Here is a 26677-nt window from a genome sequence, read left to right on the forward strand (position 1 = left end):
ATCCATTAGAAAGATGGAAACTACACTTGGGAAAAGAGAGAGAAAGGATAAAATAAAGAAAGAATCCTGTAAAATAATGTACAGTCGTTTCAGTATAACGTTATGTATTATTATATCATTGTGTATTGCTTTGGCGTTTATAGGTTGGATCATTTATGCTCTGCAACAAAAAGTTGTCTCTCCTTCTTCCTCTCCGTCTTCTTCAACTGTCTCTCCACATCTCTTTCATACTCTTCCTCAACATGAACTCATTAGAAGAACTGAATATTATAACAATTCCTTTATTCAGTTATTACATCAACATCAGTTAGTGGTCAACACAACTGACTGTTGGGTGTGTGGACTTATGCCACACACCACAGAGAAAGAAATGCCATATTTAGTTCTCCCGTTTTCTTATGAGGGCTGTGCTTGGGCTTATTTTGTCATCTTTTCCAATGCTTATCAAAGCAAATTCAGACGATCCGTTAGTTCACGTGTTAGTGATCCGGATTTTAGTCACAGTTCTTTGATTAAGGGAATGGTAGCTATGGCTAAAATCATGGAAAATAGTAAAATCTCCATTGACGAAAGAAAAGCGTACACTAACTGGAACGTCACCCAATATATGTCTAGTCTTAGTGATAAAGTTAAGAAAGGAAAGTCTTCACTGATTTGGACTATACCACATCAGGGCAATTTCTGCTTACAGATAAACGATCGCTCTTCCGACACCATACAAAGAAATACCTGCTCCCATACGTACGTTTATTCCTCTCAGAACTCGCCTCCTCTAGTGCCATCTCAAGGCACATATTTCATCTATTATAATAGTGCTTACACATGGTTACCAACGGGTTTCTCCGGTACTTGCTATATAGCTTTTCTTCTTCCCCGTACTTACACCGCTTCCGCAAATCATCATCGAAACAGATACGGCAGAGGGATTATTGATTCAAAAGATACAGCAGGACCAGAGGGAGGAGATTTCCTTAAAGGATTTCTTCCTTTTTGGGGTCCAATGGCCAACAGCAGAAATATAAGGCAACTGGTCCGTGTCGTAGAGACCACAATCAACATCACTGTAGGAGCCTTAAGTAACATCACAGCAGAACTACAGGCGGACCGTCTTATGACATTACAAAATCCAGTTGCCTTAGATTTTGTTCTTGCAGATCGTGGTGGAGTGTGCAAATTGATAGGGTCAAGTTGCAGTATTTTCATACCTAATGACGCTCCGACAGTATACCAAGGCCAAGCTATCTCCAAGTTGCACATAATCTCTGAGTCGATTCACCAAGACGAAGAAGATTGGTCTTTTACGGAGTGGTTTTGGGGACTACTGTCCAAATGGGGTTGGAAAGCATTGACATTTCTTGGAATAATTCTGACCATTATTTTCTCCTGTTGCCTTTGTATGCACTGTGATCCCGCTATCTGTGACCTTTGTGCTACTATGTGCATCCCAAAACCCAAACCAAAAGTAACAGAAAACATAAGAATGATGTTACAGCAACAGCTCGATGACCTCATGACTATCGACATTGACTCAGATTAGCATGAGTCTATCTTGCCTGAGTTCTGGCAAAAGGAGGATCTGAGGAACTTCGATTTCTGATCGCGATCGAATCGACCCGCCATTTTGTGCTCCACCGCCATTTTGTGTTGCCATCACTCAGGCAGCACGGCGAACAAAGTCTATTTTGCTTTTTCTGCAGCCTGGTGTCGAAATACGCTTTCTGCCTCTATGTAAAGCTGGTGTTAGGACTGGCCGGGTACACTAATCCCTGTCTGGCTTTTCTAATCCCCGTCTCAACTATCTGTTGGTTCACACTATTCTTTTCTGATGTTATCTTATCATCTGGCCTTCACTGTCCTCTGCTAGCATTCTCTCGTTTCACAACTGTCCTCCAACACACACAAACATATCTCGCCACCTGCAAGTTAGTTACGAAGCCGTTAATGAATTAGCTTTAGGGAGGGGTGACAAACATAAGTTGGAGGAGAGGTTTCTTCGAGTCATCTGACACTTTTGTTTTCCAATTTCTCCTATTGGTTCTGTCCTGTTTTCCAACTTTCCTTATTGGCTCTTCCTTGTATGTTCTGGGAGTGTGTTTGGTTAATGTATATGTTTCTATATAGTATAAAAGTTTGTGCGCCACAGAGTGAAGTGGCAGTCTCCTGAGAACCTACCTTGTGTACTTCTGGGATAACTGTACTAGCTGCAGCCAATAAATCCAATCTTCTAACGCCGACAGAGTGTCCCGTGTCTCTGTGTAGCTGAGCAGGAGAACCCAGGAGACTAGGGCGTTCCCTGTGCCGCCAGGCCCAAAAGGTTCTGGTTCTTCAGAACATCCTACCTCACATGAAGAATGCAAAAGATCATCATCCCTCCCTATTTCTCTTTCCCTACCCTGCGACATACCTCATGGCTCATCTCTCAGCCGTACCCTCTATAATGTATACATGACAACCCTGCCCAACATTGTCAGAAGCCACAAACTTGACATCATCTCCTGCGTGGACAACATCCGACTCATCCTCTCCCTGACCAACAACCAAACAACCATTAAAGACAAGTCCCAACGATGTATTAAAGATAGGGCCATCTGGATGAACAGCAGCTGTATCAAACTTAACACAGACAAGACAGAAGTACTCATCTTCAATAAAGGCAAGGACTTCCTCTGAAACAACGAATGGCGGCCACCCGAGCTGGGCCCAACCCTAAACCCACTGAACATGCCTGCAACCTCAGCATCTTCCTCAATAGCCATCTACCAAAGAGAAGCAGGTCAGTGTTATCTCCTACAATTGCTTCCTCACGCTCTAAATGCTCAGGAAGGTCTTCAGGCGGCTCCAATCCAGCATCAGGCAAACTGTCAAGCAAGCTTTCATCACCAGCTGTCTCGACTACTGCAACTCCCTCCACTTAGGAATTACCGTCAAAATCCTTTTTTTTTTAATCCTGAGACCAACCATTATATTGAAATATCTCTCTGTGCAATGAAGGAAATGCTACATGTGTATAAATCACCGCCTAACTCCTGCATAAATCACCGCTTAACTCCTGAGGAAGCTCAATACCATCCAGGACACAGCAGGCAGACTCATCCTTAACCTCCCCAGACCGATGCACATCACCCTTTACCTCAGGAATCTCCATAGGTTACCAGTCGCAAAGAGATTACAATTCAATCTGCTCACACTCGCTTACAAGGCACTGCACAATGAAGGACCGTAATACCTCAACAAATGAGTGAATTACCACCAACCAACCAGGAAAATTCATTCTGGATTCCACTACCTAGCAGCCACCCAACTTATCCAGTGGGCAAAGAGCTCCTTCTCCCACCTGGAGGCTAAGACCCGGAACTCCCTCCCCCTGCACCTCAGAGCCTCACCATCAGTCCAGCAGTCCAGGAAGATCCTGCAGACCTACATATTTAACCAATAGGAACAGGCAGTGTGATTCCGCAGCACGATGCCACATCGCCACGAGACCCTCACGGGTGAAGCAGCCATGCTCTACAAATCCTGATTATTTGATTGATTGAATACTCTTTTTTTCTTGAGTTGGGATTCAGGGACCAACTAACAGAGATAACCCCAGAATATTTACACTGATTAGAGGTAGGTCCTTACACATTAAGGAATGTTTTATCAGGGAAGATGTGTCTGATGCATAAAGTAAATAAACCTGTCTACATTCAACCCCAATAGATGTTGTGACAGATGACATAATTATATCGTGAAGAGATAAGCATAAACTTTGTTTTTTGTAGAAACATCAACCCTGTTAATAGAGATTGTCTGATATTAAATAATTTGAAGAAATCAGAATACACATCAATTTGTGCATTAGCGGGGGCGGCGCTAGAGGCATGGCCAACTAGGACGCATCTTCACGGAGCTTGGGCCGATATCATACATCCGCCCATGAATCCGGCGGTTTTAACGGCCCAAAACACATAATCCTGTATTCCAGCAACACAGCTATCCAGAACTGCGCAGTGAGAAGCGGAATAATGTTGGTACTGCCCGGAGAGCGGCGGCTCCGGAGCGACATGAGTCAGCGGCGTGCTCATCAAACTGACGCCGAACGAGTGAGCTGCCTTGTTGGCTGCACTGTGGTGCCATGGCGGCACCCTTGTTGTGGCGATCCCCCCTCTGAGGTAAGACAACAATGAAGAGGGCTGACACGGTTCCTTCCTTTCCCCCTCCCGCCCGAGCCACTACCGTGGGGTGGAGACAGGCCCCTACCAGCGAGGTGAAGTGGGAGGCGGCCATGAAGGTTATGGGTGCTGCGGATGACCGGACCCTTCTGTCCCCGGTGTAGAGTGCGACTGCGACGGCTTCCGGGCGCTAGACGGAGGCAGTGGAGAGCATCAATGTCGAACCCCCCCTGGATTCTGCAGCGACATCGGGGTAACTTCTGCCCAGGGGGGGTGAGAGAGACAGACCCATGGGCTGGGAGCGCTGTGGGCAGCCGGTGCCCTGAATGTAAATTACAGACCGCGACCGTGTTACAACAGGGCCTGGATTCAACACATCTCAGTCCCTTCCTCCTGAATGCCCCCCTGAATCATACACCTGCAGATAGCTCCCACATGGGCCCACATGCCTGGAACAATCAATGGAGCCCCACCGAGGAGACACGGAGCGTTACACCATACTCAGTGCAGTGGTGGGGGGGCCTGTGGGGTGGAACTGACTCTGCAAGACCCCCATTGGAGGAACACAAGAGCCTGCACCTGGCTGAGAGAGGGAGGATGGCCCTGACCAAGGTGGAGGGCCCCATGTGAGGGTGGGGGGATTGCCCCTTTGAGTCCACACGGAACATCTAGAATCTGCAGTTCCTCCAGGCAGAAAGCCTCTGCATGTAGCTGTCCCGAGGTGTGTCTGGCCAAGACTATATAACACAGCTTGGAGAGCCCCGGGCGAGGGGTGACAAACCTGGAGGCGCTCTCTGGGCCATGGGGGTATCCTCATCCTGTCCCTCTCCCCAGGGACGTAGAAGACACAGGCTGCCACCTTTTGTCTGCTGCAGCAACACAATGGGCAATGATAAGGACTCCAAACCCTCTAAATAGGGGAAAATGGACCGTTACACCAAGGTGGTCACCCTGCCCCCGGAGAAACAACCACCGCCCGTACAGATATGGACACCCTACTGCAGACTATCCAGGCCTCCAGGGTTGCGCTGGAGGAGAAAATAGAGGGGGTTGGTTCGAAAGTAACGCTCTTTCATCAAGATCTCCATAACTTGTCCTCTAGGGTCACAGAATCGGAGACACGAATAGGAGAATTAGAAGACCAGATCAAAGATCTTCGTTGGGGACTGGCAGACCTACAGGCATCAAATAAAGACCTTCAATGGCATGACAATGATGCCGAAAATGGAGCGCGCCGCAACAACCTCAGTTTTGTGGATTTTTGAGAGGGTGTCGAAAGAGGGAACACTGCAGACTTTCTATATACTTGGCTCAAACAGACCTTCCCTGCGGACAAATTTTTAACGTGTTTTGTCATTGAGCGTGCACAAAGAGCCCTAGTGACAAGACCCCCACCGGGCCCTCCACCTAGACCCATTATAGCAAAATTCCTGAACTTTCTAGATAGAGACTTGATTCTCATAGAATCCAGGAAATTGGGAGACATTCACGACAAAAATGTGTGCATAATGATCTTTCCGGACTATAGCAGGGAGGTCCAAAAACAGAGACACACCTTCGACTCCTTCAAAGCCAAACTCAGAACTCTTAAGTTACCATACATGCTGTTATTCCCAGCGAAGTTGAAGATTGTCTTTATGGGAAAAAAACACTTCTTCCAGACAATCGAAGAGGCCTGGCACTGGCTAGAAGAACGCCCCATCTCGAAACAGTCAGAACACCCACAGCGGATGACCCAACACCGGAACGAAATGACTCAGAGAACAACTAGCCCCCAGAAAACTGTCCAGACCCAAAGTCACCGGCTACTACAGATACAAGAGGTGACACCCTATGCGCCGAAGGGCACGAGACACCTACGAAGATGAATCTGACGGTCATAGCACCTTCAAGGAATGGTAGATATACGTAAGCCCTGCCTTTTTGAGTAGACTGACCCTGGCACTGAAACCGACACTAGAGAAGGCACCTCTGGAGAGGAAGAATCTGAAAAGACTCAACACTCTTTGCTGGCTGAGATAGTGGATATGGAACAAGACTCCAGGGCTATGAAACCTGCTACACATGATGAAGTACCTGTCTCCAATTCCTGATCAAGAAATCCACCTCACCTTCCCGGCATGGAGCTTCAAGTAAGACCATACCCACGCCCCCAATGACAGCACCCTCTTGGTTCTGCACAGAGACAGACATCCCAAATTTAAGAACAGGTGATAGGTCACTCCAGGCCTGAGACACTGGTTGCAATATCCCTGTCTTCTTTCCTTCGCTAATTAGCTCCTTTCCCTCCCCCTCCCCCGAACCCTTCCCTACCCCCCCACCTTCCCCAATTCCCGCTAATTTGTTGTGTTTCTTTTAAGGTCCTTTACTGTGTTTCAGGCACTGGGGCTTGTTTATTATCATTTGGGCAGGGTGGGTGACAGACCTTTCCCAGCCCTGTTCACAACACAGAGAGAGAGACTCTGGAGGAACATGTGATGGGGGAGGGAGGAGGTTGGCAGGGGGTGTTAGTGGTAGGTTTCAATTGGTTGCAAAAATGTTGTTGTCTCAGCTTAAACCAGTGGTTTTATATGCAACACATGGTCAGATCTCCTGCAGAGATGGACCTGCATGGTTCATTAGTATGAGACACAAATGTTAGATTCTGAAACTACTCCCTTTACTGTCCTAACCTGAAATGTGAACGGCCTTGGGGATAAAATTAAGAGAGGGCTAGTGTCATCCTTCATCAAACGCAGACACCCCAATGTGGTGATGCTGTAGGAAACTCACCTCAGGGGTACCAAATGTGGGTTTCTGGCACGGGGGGCCTATACGATTCTGGCGCACACGGGGTACACTTCCGGCTCCATGGAAGTGGCGATCCTCATTAAAAAGTCCCCCCCTTTTGTGAGCACCGAGCATGGTTAGACCCCCCAGAGTACATACGCTGTAGTGTCCAGGCAATGGGGCAGAAGGACGGTAACTTTTGTCTCAATCTACTCGCCACTTAAACTCCAAGCTCGCACACTGGACAAATTGACAGAGATCTTGCTGGGGATGACAGGCTCCCTGCACATTACACGGGGGGCTTTAACGAGGTCCTGCATGCGGCTCTGGACTGGACCGGGGATTTTACCCAAGCACCTCATGCCTCATTGATCACACGCCTTGCTGAGACTCTAGGGCTGGTGGATGTCTGGAGACATCTGTATCCGGAAGTGAGACAGTATTCTTACTACTCGGGAGCACACAAGGTTTACTCCCGACTTGACTATGTGTTCCTATCAAAAGGGGAAATACGGGAGATATTCGAAGCCCAATACCTAGTAAGTGGCCTATCGGATCATTCCCCACTGTACATAGGCAATAGACAGTGAGACCGAAAAATAGGTTGGCACTTAAATATGTGGGACCTCCAAAATGATTCTATATTGAAAGGCATCAAAGCTGATACTACTGTCTTCTTCTTGGAAAATGAGGGGACAGTGCAATCCGGGGCGGTACTATGGGAGGCCTACAAGACAGTATTACATAACCGAGCCCAAAACCGCATTGCGTGGGACAGGGAAAAAGTCAAAGAGGAGCTGGCATGACTAGAAACTCAGATCTTAACCCTGGAAGACCGTAATGTAGCACATCCTGATCCCTAGCTATCGAGGCAACTGAGTGACACACAACGCCAGTATAAAGATTTAGCAACCCAGGCAGCTAAAACACAGGCCCAGGTGACCCTGCACAAACTCTATAATGTAGGTGATAAATCCAGAAAACTCATGGCATGTCTTAGACGCAAGGCAATAGAGGCCAGATGGGTAGGCTGTCTAGTGGACCCACAGGGAGTGCTACAGGACAGGGACGAGCAGATCCCGCGGAGTTTCGCGTCTTATTACGCAGACTACTAGAAGGCCCACCACTTACCGACCCACCGGGACATAACTGCCTATTTGCAAGAAGTAGATACCCCAGAACTGGACGATATGGACAGGACAGGGCTTGATGTGGAAATCCCAATTGAAGAAATCAAAGCAGCTATCGCCCAGTTACGCCCAGAGAGGACACCAGGCCCAAATGTTATACCGGCAGAACTCTATAAAAAATTAGCAGACCTTCTCGGTCCACACCTCCTAACTCATTTTAAAGATGCAACTGATGACGGGGTCCTTCCGTTAGACTTGCGAATGGCTACACTTATACATATCGATAAGTCAGGGAGACCTAAGGATAAATGTGATTCACAGCTCCCGATATCCTTGTTTAATACGGAGGTAAACATTCTGTCAACTATTTTGGCCACAAGACTGCACCAAGTGATCATGTCCCTGGTACACCAGGATCAATCAGGTTTCTTGCCTGGCCAGGCAACCAGGCTGAACCTGTGAAGGACACACAACTGGATGATGGAGGTTAAGGGTCGCAACGCTCCGCATCTGCTGTTATCGCTGGAGACGGAAAAGGCATTCAATGCAGTCCATTGGCCCTTTCTAGAAGCCACCCTGACTACATTTGACCTAGGCCCTAGTTTCAGGAAATGGGTGGTGTTAGAAATGGGATTTCTGGTTGGCTAAGGGTTGCGCCAAAGCCAGGCAGAAACCACCAATCTAGTCAGGGAAAGGAAGTTAAATGCCAAAGGTAACCCCTGCTCACCCCCTTGGTAGCTTGGCACGAGCAGTCAGGCTTATCCTGGAGGCAATGTGTAAAGCATTTGCACGCAGCAACAACATCCCAGGCACACCACAAAAGGAACTCCACACAAGGTTATATCAAAAATAGCCTTTGTATTATCATAACACATTAGACTAGTAAGCACATATTATACATGGTGCCACCTGGCACTAGGTCATATTTACAAGAGATTATTTACACATGGCATGACAGGGCAACTTGGACCACTGTCAGAACCATCACAAAGTGAACTTAGTAAATGCAGAACCTATCATAATCATAGGACACAACCAGTAACTACTGGTAAGTGGTAACCACTGTACTTAGCATCAGCCTGTAACATAAACTACATTATGCACAGTATCACATCAGGCGCGAATTGCATTCTGCGCCAACCTCACCATCATAAACACATTAGGCCATCATCTCACAAGTCTAAACACATTAGACCCCGACCTCCTAAGTATAACTACATTAGGAAATAAATCTCAGTAGCATAAACCATAATATGCGAACCAACCTCATAATCATAAAACACATTTAGAGGTATCAACACAGGTGCGTAAATCATTCTACATGAATCACATTTCCTAGCACCGAAAATCACAGTAGGGCCTGGCGACCTGACTGACTGACTGAATTATTTATTAAGCTCACTTTTGCCGAGGCGTCTTGGTGCTGTATCAGGGTGGAGAATAGCTACAGCCAGTCTAGGATTTAGTGAATAGCCAGGTGTTTAAGGCCTTTTTGAACAGAGTCTTGTTTGTTCCTAGTCGTAGCTCTGTAGGTAGAGAATTCCACAATTTTGCTGCTTGAAATGAAAAAGCCTTGCCACCCCATCGTGTCCTCTTGATCTTAGGTGGATCTCTGACAAAATTTCGAAGGTCAGAAAATCGACTTACAAAAATATCGCAACACAAATATCGATGTCAAGAATATCGACATCCTATCTACAACATGGTAAGTGCAAAAATATCGAAAAAAAAATAGATGTCAAAAATATCATTTTTAAAAATATCGGTTTTTTTTTGTTACAATAAATATGTTAAATAAACATAATAATACTTATAAATAAAATAAACATAATTAAATATATTTAATAATGTTAAAAATTAATAATTAATCAATATAGTTTAATAAAAAATGAATTAAACATATACATATAATATATAATATATATATACTTACTTAATAATGTTTTTATAATTATTGTAATAAATTATACATTATTTAAAAATATTAAAAATTGCAAACACATTACACACATAAAACAATAACATAAATAAAAATTAAATAATTATATATAACAAATTTACAAAATTACATTTAATTTAAAGATTGTTAAAATTAATTATATACTACATTAGCTAAAATAATAAAAATAAATATTAAATAGCAGAGACAATAAAACTACTACTCCAGCTCCCAAAAAAACAACATAAAGGAAAATGTTGGATAGCGCAGGGCTAAAAATTACTATATTCACTCCAGATAGTGTAACAGTAGGGAAAGTGTTGGATAACGTAGAGGTATAAATTACTATTCCGACTCCAGGGAGTGCAACAGTAAGGAAAGTGTTGGATAGCGAAGGGGTAAAAATAACTATTCCAAATCCAGAGAGTGCAACAGTAGGAAAAGTGTTGGATAGCGTAGGGATAAAAATTACTATTCCAACTCCAGAGAATGCAACAGTAGGGAAAGTGTTGGATAGCGTAGGTTTAAAATTACTATTCCAACTCCAGAGAGTGCAACAGTAGGAAAAGTGTTGGATAGCATAGGGGTACAAATTACTATTCCAACTCCAGAGAGTGCAACAGTAGGGAAAGTGTTGGATAGCGTAGGGGTAAAAATTAGTACTCCAACTCCAAAGAGTGCAACAGTAGGGAAAGTGTTGGATAGCGTAGGGGTAAAAATTAAGATTCCCACTCCAGACAGTGCAACAGTAGAGAAAGTGTTGGATAGCGTAGGGGTAAAAATTACTATTGCAACTCCAGAGAGTGCAACAGTAGGGAAAGTGTTGGATAGCGTAGGGTTAAAAATTACTATTCCAACTCCAGAGAGTGCAACAGTAGGAAAAGTGTTGGATAGCATAGGGGTAAAAATTACTATTCCAAATGCAGAGAATGCAACAGTAGGGAAAGTGTTGGATAGCGTAGGGGTAAAAATTAGTACTCCAACTCCAGAGAGTGCAACAGTAGGGAAAGTGTTGGATAGCGTAGGGGTAAAAATTAAGATTCCCACTCCAGACAGTGCAACAGTAGGGAAAGTGCTGGATAGCGTAGGGGTAAAAATTACTATTCCAAATCCAGAGAGTGCAACAGTAGGGAAACGGTTGGATAGCGTAGGGGTAACAATTACTATTCCAACTCCAGAGAGTGCAACATTAGGGAAAGTGTTGGATAGCGTAGGGGTAAAAATTACTATTCCAATTCCAGAGAGTGCAACAGTAGGGAAAGTGTTGGATAGCGTAGGGGTAAAAATTAGTACTCCAACTCCAGAGAGTGCAACAGTAGGGAAAGTGTTGGATAGCGTAGGGGTAAAAATTACTATTCCAACTCCAGAGAGTGCAACAGTAGGGAAAGTGTTGGATAGCGTAGGGGTAAAAATTTAAATTCTCACTCCAGACAGTGCAACAGTAGGGAAAGTGTTGGATAGCGTAGGGGTAAAAATTAATATTCCAACTCCAGAGACTGCAACAGTAGGGAAAGTGTTGGATAGCGTAGGGGTAACAATTACTATTCCAACTCCAAAGAGTGCAACAGTAGGGAAATTGTTGGATAGCGTAGGGGTAACAATTACTATTCCAACTCCACAGAGTGCAACAGTAGGGAAAGTGTTGGATAGCGTAGGGGTAAAAATTAATATTCCAACTCCAGAGACTGCAACAGTAGGGAAAGTGTTGGATAGCGTAGGGGTAAAAATTACTATTCCAACTCCAGAGAGTGCAACAGTAGGAAAAGTGTTGGATAGCGTAGGGGTAAAAATTTAAATTCTCACTCCAGACAGTGCAACAGTAGGGAAAGTGTTGGATAGCGTAGGGGTAACAATTACTATTCCAACTCCAGAGAGTGCAACAGTAGGGAAAGTGTTGGATAGCGTAGGGGTAAAAATTACTATTCCAATTCCAGAGAGTGCAACAGTAGGGAAAGTGTTGGATAGTGTAGGGGTAAAAATTAGTACTCCAACTCCAGAGAGTGCAACAGTAGGGAAAGTGTTGGATAGCGTAGGGGTAAAAATTACTATTCCAACTCCAGAGAGTGCAACAGTAGGGAAAGTGTTGGATAGCGTAGGGGTAAAAATTTAAATTCTCACTCCAGACTGTGCAACAGTAGGGAAAGTGTTGGATAGCGTAGGTGTAAAAATTAATATTCCAACTCCAGAGACTGCAACAGTAGGGAAAGTGTTGGATAGCGTAGGGGTAACAATTACTATTCCAACTCCAAAGAGTGCAATAGTAGGGAAATTGTTGGATAGCGTAGGGGTAACAATTACTATTCCAACTCCACAGAGTGCAACAGTAGGGAAAGTGTTGGATAGCGTAGGGGTAATAATCACTATTCCAACTGCAGACAGTGCAACAGTAGGGAAAGTGTTGGATAGCGTAGGTGTAAAAATTACTATTCCAACTCCAGAGAGTGCAACAGTAGGGAAAGTGTTGGATAGCGTAGGGGTAAAAATTAAAATTCCCACTCCAGACAGTGCAACAGTAGGGAAAGTGTTGGATAGCGTAGGGGTAAAAATTAATATTCCAACTCCAGAGACTGCAACAGTAGGGAAAGTGTTGGATAGCGTAGGGGTAATAATTACTATTCAAACTCCAAAGAGTGCAACAGTAGGGAAAGTGTTGGATAGCGTAGGGCTAAAAATTACTATTCCAACTCCACAGAGTGCAACAGTAGGGAAAGTGTTGGATAGCGTAGGGTTAAAAATTACTATTCCAACTCCAGAGAGTGCAACAGTAGGAAAAGTGTTGGATAGCTTAGGGGTAAAAATTACTATTCCAACTCCAGAGAGTGCAACAGTAGGGAAAGTGTTGGATAGCGTAGGAGTAACAATTACTATTCCAACTCCAGAGAGTGCAACAGTATGGAAAGTGTTGGGAAAGCGTAGGGGTAAAAATCACTATTCCAACTCCAGAGAGTGCAACAGTAGGGAAAGTGTTGGATAGCGCAGGGGTAAAAATTACTATTCCAACTCCAGAGAGTGCAACAGTAGGGAAAGTGTTGGATAGCGTAGGGATAAAAATTACTATTCCAACTCCAGAGAATGCAACAGTAGGGAAAGTGTTGGATAGCGTAGGGTTAAAAATTACTATTCCAACTCCAGAGAGTGCAACAGTAGGAAAAGTGTTGGATAGCGTAGGGGTACAAATTACTATTCCAACTCCAGAGAGTGCAACAGTAGGGAAAGTGTTGGATAGCGTAGGGGTAAAAATTAGTACTCCAACTCCAAAGAGTGCAACAGTAGGGAAAGTGTTGGATAGCGTAGGACTAACAATTACTATTCCAACTCCAGAGAGTGCAACAGTAGGGAAAGTGTTGGATAGCGTAGGTGTAACAATTACTATTCCAACTCCAGAGAGTGCAACTGTAGGGAAAGTGATGGATAGCGTAGGGGTACAAATTACTACTCCAACTCCAGAGAGTGCAACAGTAGGGAAAGTGTTGGATTGCGTAGGGGTAAAAATTACTATTCTAACTCCAGAGAGTGCAACAGTAGAGAAAGTGTTGGATAGCTTAGAAGTTAAAAATAACATACTTTTAAATAAAATAATTATTTAAAATAATTAATAATTTAATTATTAAATAACTCAAAATTACTTACAAATACCAATACATATTTATTAAAAACATAACTACCAATAAATAATTAATTAGCAAAAAATTATTAATAAATACCGATAAATAATAATTAAGGAATATTAATTACCAATTTAAAAATTATTGAACAATTAAATTTTGTATACCAAAAATTAATTATCAAACATTAATTACCAATTAAAAAATCTTAAACAATTACATATGTTTTTTAACACAAAATAATAATTATTATACATTAATTACCAATTAATAATTTCTTATTAATATATTAATTAGAAATATCACTAAATAATATTTAAACATATTTAATTACCAATTGATTATTAATCAACAATAAATTATTTTTCATAACCAAAAAAGTATTATTGTAAATATTTACCAATTAATAATTAATCTACAATTGATTAATTATCAATACCCAACTACAAATTTAATAATTACTTAATTAGATTTCAATTACTTCCAACACTATTCCCCTGTAAACGCACGAAACACTCAAATAATAAAATAATACAGTTAACATAATTATCAATTAATCAATTATTCAAAACTAATTACCAATTAATAAAAACTTAATTACCAATTAATACTTAATTAACAATAATATAATTAACAATTAATCAATTATTCAAAACTAATTACCAATTACAAAAATTAATTACCAATTAATACTTAATTAACAATAATATAATTATCAATACCAATAAATAAATATAAATATTACTTAATTACAATTAAATTACTTCCCACCCTCTTCCCCTATAAACCCACAACCCGCTACAGAATTTAAACGCAAAAATTATTTTAAAAAAATTTATAATTCCTAAAAATGCATAATTAATTTCATATTATTAAATTACTTCCCACCCTAATCCCCTATAAACCCACAACCCGCTACAGAATTTAAACGCAAAAATTATTTCAAATTAATGTATAATTCCTAAACATTTATAATTAATTTCATATAATTAAACTACCTCCCACCCTGTTCCCCTATAAACCCACAACCCGCTACAGAATTTAAACGCAAAAAATATTTAAAATTAATTTATAATTCCCAAAAAATTATAATTAAATTCATATAATTAAATTACTTCCCACCCTATTCCCCTATAAACCCACAACCCGCTACGGTACTAAAACACAAAATTAACTTTAAAAAACCCATTATTAACATATATAAATTGTATACATATATTTTAAAAACAATAGAACACTTAACAAAAAATAATTAACACATACATATTAAATACATGATAAAATACATAACAATATTATAAATATCGATATTAGTGACATGGATATTAGTGACATCGATATATTTCATATCGATATTACTAACTTCGATATTACTATCATCGATATAACAAAAATCGATATTACTTACCTTAGGGTCGATATTCTGTCCATCGATATTCTTGACATCGATATTCTGTCCCTACGATATTCTAGACTCGATATTATGGTAGGTCGAAATTTAGACTGCTCACCATCTTAGGTAGGCAAACCAGACCTAGACTACCAGATCTTAATGTACGAGGTGGTACATAACGAGGAAAAAGAGATTTCATGTCCTCTGCACCTCCTCCGTTTACAGCTTTATGTGCAGTTCAAGCTGCACCCTTCGACGTACAGGGAGCCAGTGAATATGCCTTATGCCTGTTGACTTCGGATGGTGTTTCGCAACGACTGGAGTTTGGAGAGCTGTCTTTCTCCAATTCCGGCGTACAATGCGTTGCAATAATCGATACGAGATAAAACTAAGGCTCCTACTACTGTTTTCCTTAAAGTAAAAGGTATGAACGGCAATATTTTTCGGAGAACCTTGATCGTAAAGAAACAAGCCGAGGTGACCTGATTGAATTGAGAAGTGAGTGTTAAACCAAGAAACCTACATTTTTTACTTTTGGTGCCAGGACAGGACAGGTGCCTGCTTCTGGAGGCCACCATGTGTGATTCCAGATAGAGGATTTTTGGACAAATTCAATTACCTCAGTTTTCTCTGTGTTGAGCTTTAGACAATTTGTGTTCATCCAGCTCATAACACTAGAGAGGCAGTTTCTGAATGTCTCTGCTGTAAGTTCCACACTCTGGTGCCGATCACGATCCGGTAAAAAATTCCCCCGTGCGACTCGTATCGGGTCTTTTTACCGTACGAATCGTACAAGTGCCATACGAACTGGCAATCACGATTCGCATGGTAAAAAGTCCATACGAACCGCACTGGGAATCATTCCCCACACGTCCCCGGGTCGGAAAATGTGTCCGACACGTCCTCGGACGATTTACCTTACAAACGTGAAAAACCAAGTCCGACCTAGGAATCACGATCCATCCCGTGCGTCCGAGGTTACAACCGTATGGAAAAAACACCGTCCGCACCGAACTCCTACAGCAACCATGGAGACATGTGCCCGCATACGCGCCCAACACTCCCCCCAGCCCCCGTACGTCCGACACGTACCCCCCGTATATGTATACCCCCACCCGTCTAGGTACACCCCAGTACGTTCCAGTCGAACCCCCACCCCAGGACGTGTCATAGCCCCGTCTACCCACACCCCAGTACGTTCCAGTCGTACCCCCACCCCAGTACGTGTCGTACCACCGTCAATGTACTCCCCCCCACCCCAGTATGTGTCGTACCACCGTCCATGTACACCCCCCCACCCCTGTACGTGTCGTACCCCCCGTGTACCTACACCCCAGTACGTGCGAGCCACACCCCCACCCCAGGACGTGTCATAGCCCCGTCTACCCACACCCCAGTACGTTCCAGTCGTACCCCCACCCCAGTACGTGTCGTACCCCCCGTGTACCTACACCCCAGTACGTGCGAGCCACACCCCCACCCCAGGACGTGTCATAGCCCCGTCTACCCACACCCCAGTACGTTCCAGTCGTACCCCCACCCCAGTACGTGTCGTACCCCCCGTGTACCTACACCCCAGTACGTGCGAGCCACACCCCCACCCCAGGACGTGTCATAGCCCCGTCTACCCACACCCCAGTACGTTCCAGTCGTACCCCCACCCCAGTACGTGTCGTACCACCGTCAATGTACACCCCCCCACCCCAGTACGTGTCATACCATCATCCATGGACACCCCCCCACCCCTGTACGTGTCGTACCCCCCGTGTACCTACACCCCAGTACGTGTCGTACCCCCGTGTACCTACACCCAGGTACGTGCGAGCCACACCCCCACCCCAGGACGTGTCATAGCCCCGTCCACCCACACCCCAGTACGTTCCAGTCGTGCCCCCACCCCAGTACGTGTCGTACCACCGTCAATGTACACCCCCCCACCCCAGTACGTGTCGTACCATCGTCCATGGACACCCCCCCACCCCTGTACGTGTCGTACCCCCCGTGTACCTACACCCCAGTACGTGCGAGCCACACCCCCACCCCAGGACGTGTCATAGCCCCGTCTACCCACACCCCAGTACGTTCCAGTTGTACCCACACCCCAGTACGTGTCGTACCACCGTCAATGTACACCCCCCCACCCCAGTACGTGTCGTACCATCGTCCATGGACACCCCCCCACCCCTGTACGTGTCGTACCCCCCGTGTACCTACACCCCAGTACGTGTCATACCCCCCGTGTACCTACACCCCAGTACGTGCGAGCCACACCCCCACCCCAGGACGTGTCATAGCCCCGTCCACCCACACCCCAGTACGTTCCAGTCGTACCCCCACCCCAGTACGTGTCGTACCACCGTCAATGTACACCCCCCCACCCCAGTACGTGTCGTACCATCGTCCATGGACACCCCCCCACCCCTGTACGTGTCGTACCCCCCGTGTACCTACACCCCAGTACGTGCGAGCCACACCCCCACCCCAGGACGTGTCATAGCCCCGTCTACCCACACCCCAGTACGTTCCAGTCGTACCCACACCCCAGTACGTGTCGTACCCCCCGTGTACCTACACCCCAGTACGTGCGAGCCACACCCCCACCCCAGGACGTGTCATATCCCCGTCTACCCACACCCCAGTACGTTCCAGTCGTACCCCCACCCCAGTACGTTCCTGGCGCACCCCCAACACAACCTCCTAAGTACGGAGCGCACCCCATGCCCCAACATCACAACCGCATGTACGAGTCGTACAAAGCCACACACAAGGACATAATCGTACAACCAAATGGCCCATGTACACACCGTACACACGCTCAAAACGCACGTACACAACAAGGACAAAACAAAACAACACAACAATACACCATTCGAAAGGCACACAGCCACTAAACATGGCCAACAACCACTAAAATAACACAATCACTGACCTGCAACTGTCAAAAACAAACAGAGGCCCAATACACCACCACTCCTTATAACACACCCACCCAAAATTCAAACACTGCCACACCCACCCATGGACCAATGAAAAGGGCCCACACACACAAACCATGAGCCTTTGCAACAGACCCACTGCTGCCAGACACCACAGAACCAGACTACAAGCGACACCACATCTTACACTTGCACACCTTCACACGACCACCCTCACAAACACCCTCTCATCACATTCACACACACACACAACCATCCACACCCCCCCCCCAACATCCACACCCCCCCCACACCCACACCATCCCCACCCACACCCCTCACCATGCCCACTACCAAGAATCCAAAGTTCAGTCACCGAGAGTTGGAGGTCCTTGTTGATCAAATCCTCAGAGTCGAGCCACAGATCTTTGGAACATTGATCAGAAGCACCAGCCAGGCAGCCAAAACAGCCATGTGGCAGACCATCGTCGATGCTGTGAATGCTGTTGCGGACACCAGGAGGACCAAGCAGGATTGCCAGAACAGGTGGTACGATCTGCGGAGGAGGGTCAGAGCCAAGAGACAGGAGGAACACGACCAGGCCAACGCCACCGGAGGAGGGCCCTCCCGCAGAGCCGTACAGTACCATCCCTGGGAGGAGAGGGTGATGGCCATACTGCCGGTGGAGGCAGTTGAAGGAGTAGAAGGACTCCGAGACCCGGGTGAGTACACAAACAACGCACCTCACATGGGGGGAACTGCAACCACAACCAAAATTAATAACAGGCACGCAACCACCACAAGCCATCGCATTACTCAAACACACTCCATGAGCAGGCACATGCCACTGCTGCCACCATGCCCCATGCACCCAGCTGGACAATGTCAAGTCACAGGCCACAGAAGACAACAACACATGACACGGTAACCCGGATGGCGGGAGGCTGGGCACCAAGAATCACATAGTGCGACTCCAAAGCAGACAACAATGCCCTCTGCCCATATGGCCTAGGTCACAGCCAGACAAACACTGTGTCCCAACACAGGAATGACTTGCCAGCAAATGGCGGACGCCTTGCATCAACACATGGGGGTGAAGGCACTGTTTTGCACATGCCAGCAGCTAATGAACAGCCAACAGTGTGAAAGAGTGGCAGCACACACCACCACAGCAGCAGCGCACAGACACACAGCAGACAAAATGGGTGCCTGGAGATCAGAAACAAACTCACATCAACAGGCCAAGGGCCACTCAAAGATCTGCTAACAGTGTGTGCCCAGGAAGCTGGGCCAAGGTGACAGAGGGTGACACACGGAGGGAGGGAGAGGGGGACACAGAGGAAGGGAGAGGGGGACTGAGAGGGAGGGAGACGGACAGAGGGAGGAGGCTGACACACAGAGGGAGGGAGAGGGGGACAGAGAGGGAGGGAGAGGGGGACAGAGAGGGAGGGAGACACAGGAAGATGGACAGAGGGAGGAGGCTGACACACAGAGGGAGGGAGAGGGGGACAGAGAGGGAGGGAGAGGGGGACAGAGAGGGAGGGAGACACAGGAAGATGGACAGAGGGAGGAGGCTGACACACAGAGGGAGGGAGAGGGGGACAGAGAGGGAGGGAGAGGGGGACAGAGAGGGAGGGAGACACAGGAAGATGGACACAGGGAGGAGGCTGACACACAGAGGGAGGGAGAGGGGGACAGAGAGGGAGGGAGAGGGGGACAGAGAAGGAGGGAGACACAGGGAGAGCAAATCAGTCCTTTGGTGTGTGGGAATGTCTGCTCGTCAGCAGGTGGACTGCGTGCATGTAGACAAGGGTGGCCAGTGCCAGAACCCCCCCTCTTCATCATGGCAAAACGCAGGGCCATGTCAAAACCTGTACACGAGCACAAGGACAGCCACCTGCATCATATAAGTGTGTGGATCCACTCCATGTGCACATGTACAGTGCTACAAGGAAGGCGCAAATGCATAGCTCGGCACACATGCACACTCCACTGCTGACTGCAGTCACACTTGACGCAGCAAGTAAGACTGTGCCACACATAGTTAAAGGGGCCAAATTGGTGCCCAAGGGACACACACATGCACAAGTGCACTGTGAGTGGAATGCAAGACAGATCCTAATTCCAAGAGGAAATGTGCCAACTTTGAAACGGATGAAACATGGATGTTGCATGGATCCAAATTAACATTTTCTCTCTCACACACAGGTCAACGTCGTGCTGCACCCCCCAACACTGGGGGGGAACACTCACAGGACCCGGATCTGCAGGAGACCGATCCCACCGGCAGCGACCACTCTCACCACTCTGCGGACGACCCCGACCGACCTGGCCCCTCTGGTGTCCAACCACCTGCAGCACCTGCGTCAGGTACAACCGTGCCAACCACCACCCCCACTCCTGCCACATCCCAGGAGACACCCAGGATCCCTGCCCCAACACCACAATGCAGCCAGGCTCGCCAGGAGGGACACGGTGTCCCGGGCACCCAGGAGGAGGCAGGCGACAACGCCAATGCCACCCCTCAGGGGTCCCGGAGACCCGATGTGCCCACAAGTGCAGGCCAGACGCAAGTGGGCAGGGGTGGTGGGAGTGGAGGACGGCGGAGGCGCGAGCCTGACCAGTTGGCTGGGGATCCGGTATTTTCCCATGTCCGTAACATCCTGGACTCATACCGGCAGGACACCACGGGCATGGCCCAGGTTGTGTCCGTCCTCGAGGGGATCAAGGTCCAGCAGGCCCAGCAACATGCGGAGCTAATAGCCTGTCTACAGGTACACCAACGGAGGATGGAGGACAGACAGGCTGAGCAAGTGACGGCGTCCCAGGGGATTCACGCTGAACTCCGTCGGATGGCCGACACCATGGCCGACCCTCCCTGTGCCAGAAGGCGGAGAACATCACCACCCACAGGGAGGGATCATGAGGAGGAGGAGGAAACATCCGACGGAGCATCCCAGACGTCGTCACGGCCTGCTGCTGAGGTTCCCCGCAGGAAGCCGGGTCGTCCACGGAAAGGACCGTGAGGGTGGCTGCTACATCACCATCTCCCAGGACACCTGGCCTGGCACCTGGCCCACTGGAGCAACAGCATCACATCATCAAGAGACATTCTCTGCCACATGGCCCTGCTGGTCACTGGCTGACCAATGTTGACAAAGACTGTGGCATGGACTCTGAGGATTTCCAATGGCAAAGACACCAACTCCCCTACTGAACTTTGGATTCCCTAATCCCGGAAAGCCCCTCACTTTGTCCCCCCCCCCCCAATAATAAATCACACTATTAAGAGTAGATGCCTGCTGGTGTGTCTTGTACAGTCTAAACATGCCTGAGTCATCTGTTCACTTCAACCATCCACACCCTGGGGCCTGAGTCTGGCACAGGACACATGGGTCACAGTTTTTTAGGCAAGACAGACATGGAGCACCATACACACCCGTGATGGTCAGAACCAGCTGAGGGGGTGGCCGAACAACCGTGCTGACAGACCCATTGAGTACAGCAACAGTCATGCGCAGAGGTCAGGGATCCTGGCCCGTGTCCTGGGGGGCACCCAGGTATGTGTAGACAGGTGGCAGAACCATGTCCTGCAAGCTTGAGTCCAGTGGATGCAGAGAATGGGGGCCTGGCCAACGTTGGATGCATGGGGATGGCACATGTCACAATACCCACACAGTCATGGACATCATGCCCAATACACAGTCTCAGCACACACACACAGCTTGCATCTTGCCACTCGACACATTGACACATAGCCACAATCAGGGAATACCATGCCAGACATGCAGGATGCACCGTGCCAACACACCAGCATTGACTGAGAAGAGGCACCTTGGAGGCATAGGGACACCTTTAATAGTCATGTTTTTGGGATTGCAGAGGCAACTTGAAGTACACATGAACACATCATGTGGAGTAACATGTGGCTCCAACACTGGCACCCCCCTTCTGCAGCACAAATGCGTGATAGCAATGGAACTGGCACACAAGTGTCGGCTAACAGCTAAATACCCACAGCTGCTCACGGAGAGACTGCCATACACCATACATCCGCTGATGTGGAAGTCCCACGCCATGTCAAGACAATGTTAACCGTATGTGTCCGAGGGCAGTGTCACACACATTGATGCCTTCATCACAATCCACTATCCCATCACTGATGACTGACAACCAGGCAGTCCATCTATTCAGGTGTACCCAGCTGCATGTCGTGTCCCATGGGGATGCCACATGTCTGCAGAGGAACCAAACCCCGACCGGGGCAGTGTGCACACATCGTGAACAACTGCCACACCCAATACACCCCAGATGCATCCCTTACCCCATGGAGACTTCCAAACGTGTCCGTGCCTGTAACGCTGAGTCAGCCCACGATGCCATGTCCATGAGGAATAGCAGTGCCACAACAATGCAACCAGAAGACGGCATGCGCAGGTACCTGGGGAAGAGAGACACACAAGAAGTCAGCCACAAAAAGCACAGCCACTTGCATGTGCATTGACTCGACACATGTATGGATGACAACATGCTAGGTCACAATTATGAGTGGGGAAATACTACCATCACTGCCACCATCACTCCAGTGACACACCCACACACACCTCTGACTCACGTGCCATACATGCAGGTGGAGACACGCATCACAACACATGCCACACGGGGACCAAGGCGTGCACACTCAGACACTGGTACTCACCACTAAGCAAAGAAGTCGCGTATGAGCCGAGTCCGGATGTCCTCTTGCGGCTCCACATCCTCCACATCACTAGCCCCATTGCCAAGCCCTTCGTCCTCCACGGGTGGATGGTCCTCATCATGTTGATTCAGGATGAGTGGCACAGCTCTTTCAACTGCCATGTTGTGCAGCATGCAGCAGACCATGAAGATCTTGCAAACATTTGCCGGGGCATATGGGAGTGCGCCGCCGGTCTTGTGGAGGCACCGGAATCGGCTCTTCAGCATGCCAAACGTCCTCTCTATCACTCGCCTTGTCCGGCCATGGGCGGTGTTGTAGCGGAGCTGGGCCGGCGTGATGGGGTTGCGGAGAGGTGTCAGCAGCCAAGGCATGTTGGGATAGCCAGCGTCCCCTAAATGGAAAGCACATGGATATCGTTAGAACTGGCGAAGCGGTAGTGCTGCTCGGCCAAACAGAATACAGGACAGACAGACTGTACCCACCAACAACACATGCCCGTTCGTTGCGCAGCTGCATCATCATATCAGGCATCCCGCTACGCCTCATGATGTAGGCATCGTGTGCTGATCCTGGGAAACGAGCACAGACATGTGAAATCACCATGTTGGACAGACACACCACAAGGGCATTGATGGAGTGGTAGTGCTTCCGATTGCGGTACGCCACCTCCCGTGCGTGTGGTGGTACCAAACCTACATGTGTCCCATCTATGGACCCAATGACATGGGGGATCCCTCCCAGGGCATAGAAACCACGCTTGACCTCAGTCATCTGTTCAGGGGTTGGGAACTTGATGAAGTCATCCAGGTGAATCAACATGGCCTCCAAGAAATCATGCAGCACACCGCTGAACATGCTCTGGGACATGCCACCAACATGAGCTATGGTATTTTGGAAGGTACCCGTGGCAAGGAAATGTAGGGCAGCCATTACCTTCAGCTGGGGTGTCAGTGCCGTAGGATACCTGTGCTGCGGTTGCAGGTGTGGTGCCAGTCTCGCCGTCAGCTCCAGAATCAACGGTTGGGTGAAGCGGTAGAGCCGGATCCTGTCATTCTCCTGCATGGTGGCCAAGTCTGGAATTCTTCGGGCAACAGGAGGCGCTCTGCAGTAATTTGGAAGTGACAAGGAAGAGTGAGTGCACTACGAGAACAACTCATGTCTACTGAGCACATGTAAATCTGGCAATACACACATGCCACATAGGGAGTCAGGCATGTGCTACATGCCCAGGACACGTATGGATGCAAGGTGACACTCCTTCCAAGACCCAGCTACACACGGTGATTGAGAACCTCCCCATGCCACGCCATGGAAATAGCTGTGTCCCAGTGCAAGTGCACTGCCCGACGCAAGACAGGAGTGACATACACCCACACATCAGCAGAAGTGTGATGCCGATTGCAGAGACTGGCAGCGGAACACTTGAGCCACAGGTCACATGACATTACACTAGTCCAGCCCACACACCTTGCCATGAAGGTGCACATGTCATGACTCACCACACATTCCTTGTGAGTTTGCTGACATGGCCTTGTCACGCTACTCCGTGTCCCTTGCATACATGTGCACCTCACATCCGATAACACATGTGGCATGGTGTTGGGAACAGTGTGCAATGACAATCTACACACAGCCACATGTTGGTTGCTGCAACGGCTGCAGCTTTTGAGGGTGCTACAACATCAACCTGATGTAAATCCCGGACACATATATGGCATAGTCACATTGTGCACTGTGGGTAGTGACAAGTCATGTGTCATGACCCCTGTACCGGGCATCATGGGACACTTCCGTGTGTTGGTGTCCGTGCCATGCCAGTGACGCTCACCCCAAGTGCGCAGTCCCACATGCACACATGTCAAAGGAGTCAAGGGCATGCCTGACACACATTGCACCCTCACACAGTACACATGTACACATCTCATCATACATCTGGTGCCTTCTCCACTCGGGAGGCATGTTCCACATCACAGCCTGTGACACCTGTGCCCCACACATGTGGTAATGCACAGACGATGCCTTGATGTCCATTCCTGGACAAGTATGTCCATCCATGGACAAGTATGTCCGCCCTATTCCTACATGTGTGTCGCCTATCACCACAGTGATGTGTAAAATCCGCCGTACTGCTGCTGAGAGGGCCTGTGCATGTTCCCAAATCACTGTAGGAGTGCTGCCGTATGTGTACCCATCGTGATGGCGAGCGTAGATGCGAGTGTACGGTCCGTGCCACTACGGGTACGCATACGCGTGCAGACCCATAGTGATGGAGAGCGTAGATGTGAGTGTACGGTCCGTACCACTACGAGTACGCATACGCGTGCAGACCCATAGTGATGGAGAGCGTAGATGTGAGTGTACGGTCCGTACCACTACGAGTACGCATACGCGTGCAGACCCATAGTGATGGAGAGCGTAGATGTGAGTGTACGGTCCGTACCACTACGAGTACGCATACGCGTGCAGACCCATAGTGATAGAGAGCGTAGATGCGAGTGTACGGTCCGTACCACTACGGGGACACATACGCGTGCAGACCCATAGTGATAGTAAGAGTAGATGCGAGTGTACGGTCCGTGCCACTACGGGTACGCATACGCGTGCAGACCCATAGTGATGGAGAGCGTAGATGCGAGTGTACGGTCCGTACCACTACGGGTACGCATACGCGTGCAGACCCATAGTGATAGTGAGCGTAGATGCGAGTGTACGGTCCGTACCACTACGGGTACGCATACGCGTGCAGACCCATAGTGATAGTGAGCGTAGATGCGAGTGTACGGTCCGTACCACTACGGGTACGCATACGCGTGCAGACCCATAGTGATAGTGAGCGTAGATGCGTGTGTACGGCCCTATCACTATGGGTCTGCACGCGTATGCGTACCCGTAGTGGTACGGACCGTACACTCGCATCTACGCTCACTATCACTATGGGTCTGCACGCGTATGCGTACCCGTAGTGGTACGGACCGTACACTCGCATCTACGCTCACTATCACTATGGGTCTGCACGCGTATGCGTACCCGTAGTGGTACGGACCGTACACTCGCATCTACGCTCACTATCACTATGGGTCTGCACGCGTATGCGTACCCGTAGTGGTACGGACCGTACACTCGCATCTACGCTCTCTATCACTATGGGTCTGCACGCGTATGCATACTCGTAGTGGTACGGACCGTACACTCACATCTACGCTCACTATCACTATGGGTCTGCACGCATATGCGTACCCGTAGTGGTACGGACCGTACACTCACATCTACGCTCACTATCACTACGAGTACGCATACGCGTGCAGACCCATAGTGATGGAGAGCGTAGATGCGAGTGTACGGTCCGTACCACTACGGGTACGCATACGCGTGCAGACCCATAGTGATGGAGAGCGTAGGCATGCATGTACAGGCCGTTGCCATGCATTTGGGGTGCCCTAGGGCCCCCACACGCACCGTACCTGTGTGTGATGCTCCAAATTACATAGGGGACAAGTATTAAGGCCTACATGCATGCTGGTTGTCATGGAGACCAAGTTCAAAATTCGAAATTGTTCTGGAAGGTGCACAGCAGAAGTCAGTTGGAATTTGTCTACTTTGTTGCAATGTGTTTGTGGGGCTGACATCATGCAGGAGAATGAAACCGATAGAGAACCCACAGACTGCTAGGTTTGAAGGGATTGGTGGAAACATAGGATGCAAATGTGAGTGACCAATCTCTCTGTACTCCTGTGCATGAGACTGGGCAGAAGGGCACATATAAGGCAGCCAGGTCCCATGAGGGAGCACTTGCCTGCACATCTTTGCATTCGTCGACCCAGCTGCTGCTACTGATTCCCTGGAACCATGTCAAGGGCTGTGGAGAGGACACAGCCATTCACCCTGGAGGAGAACATGGCTCTGCTGGATGTGATCCTCCCACAGTACTCCATGCTGTATGGGCGACCAGGGTATCAGGTGAGTGCATAGGCCACTGCCACAGACTGTCCCTATGTGGTGACTGTGACTTCTGCCATTGCGTCCAGGTGTAACACACATGCCATGTACTGTCGGGGGGTCCCAGGGGGGGGGTG

This window comes from Triturus cristatus, chromosome 5_2 (genome assembly GCF_964204655.1).
Source record: "Triturus cristatus chromosome 5_2, aTriCri1.1, whole genome shotgun sequence".
NCBI lineage: Eukaryota > Metazoa > Chordata > Amphibia > Caudata > Salamandridae > Triturus > Triturus cristatus.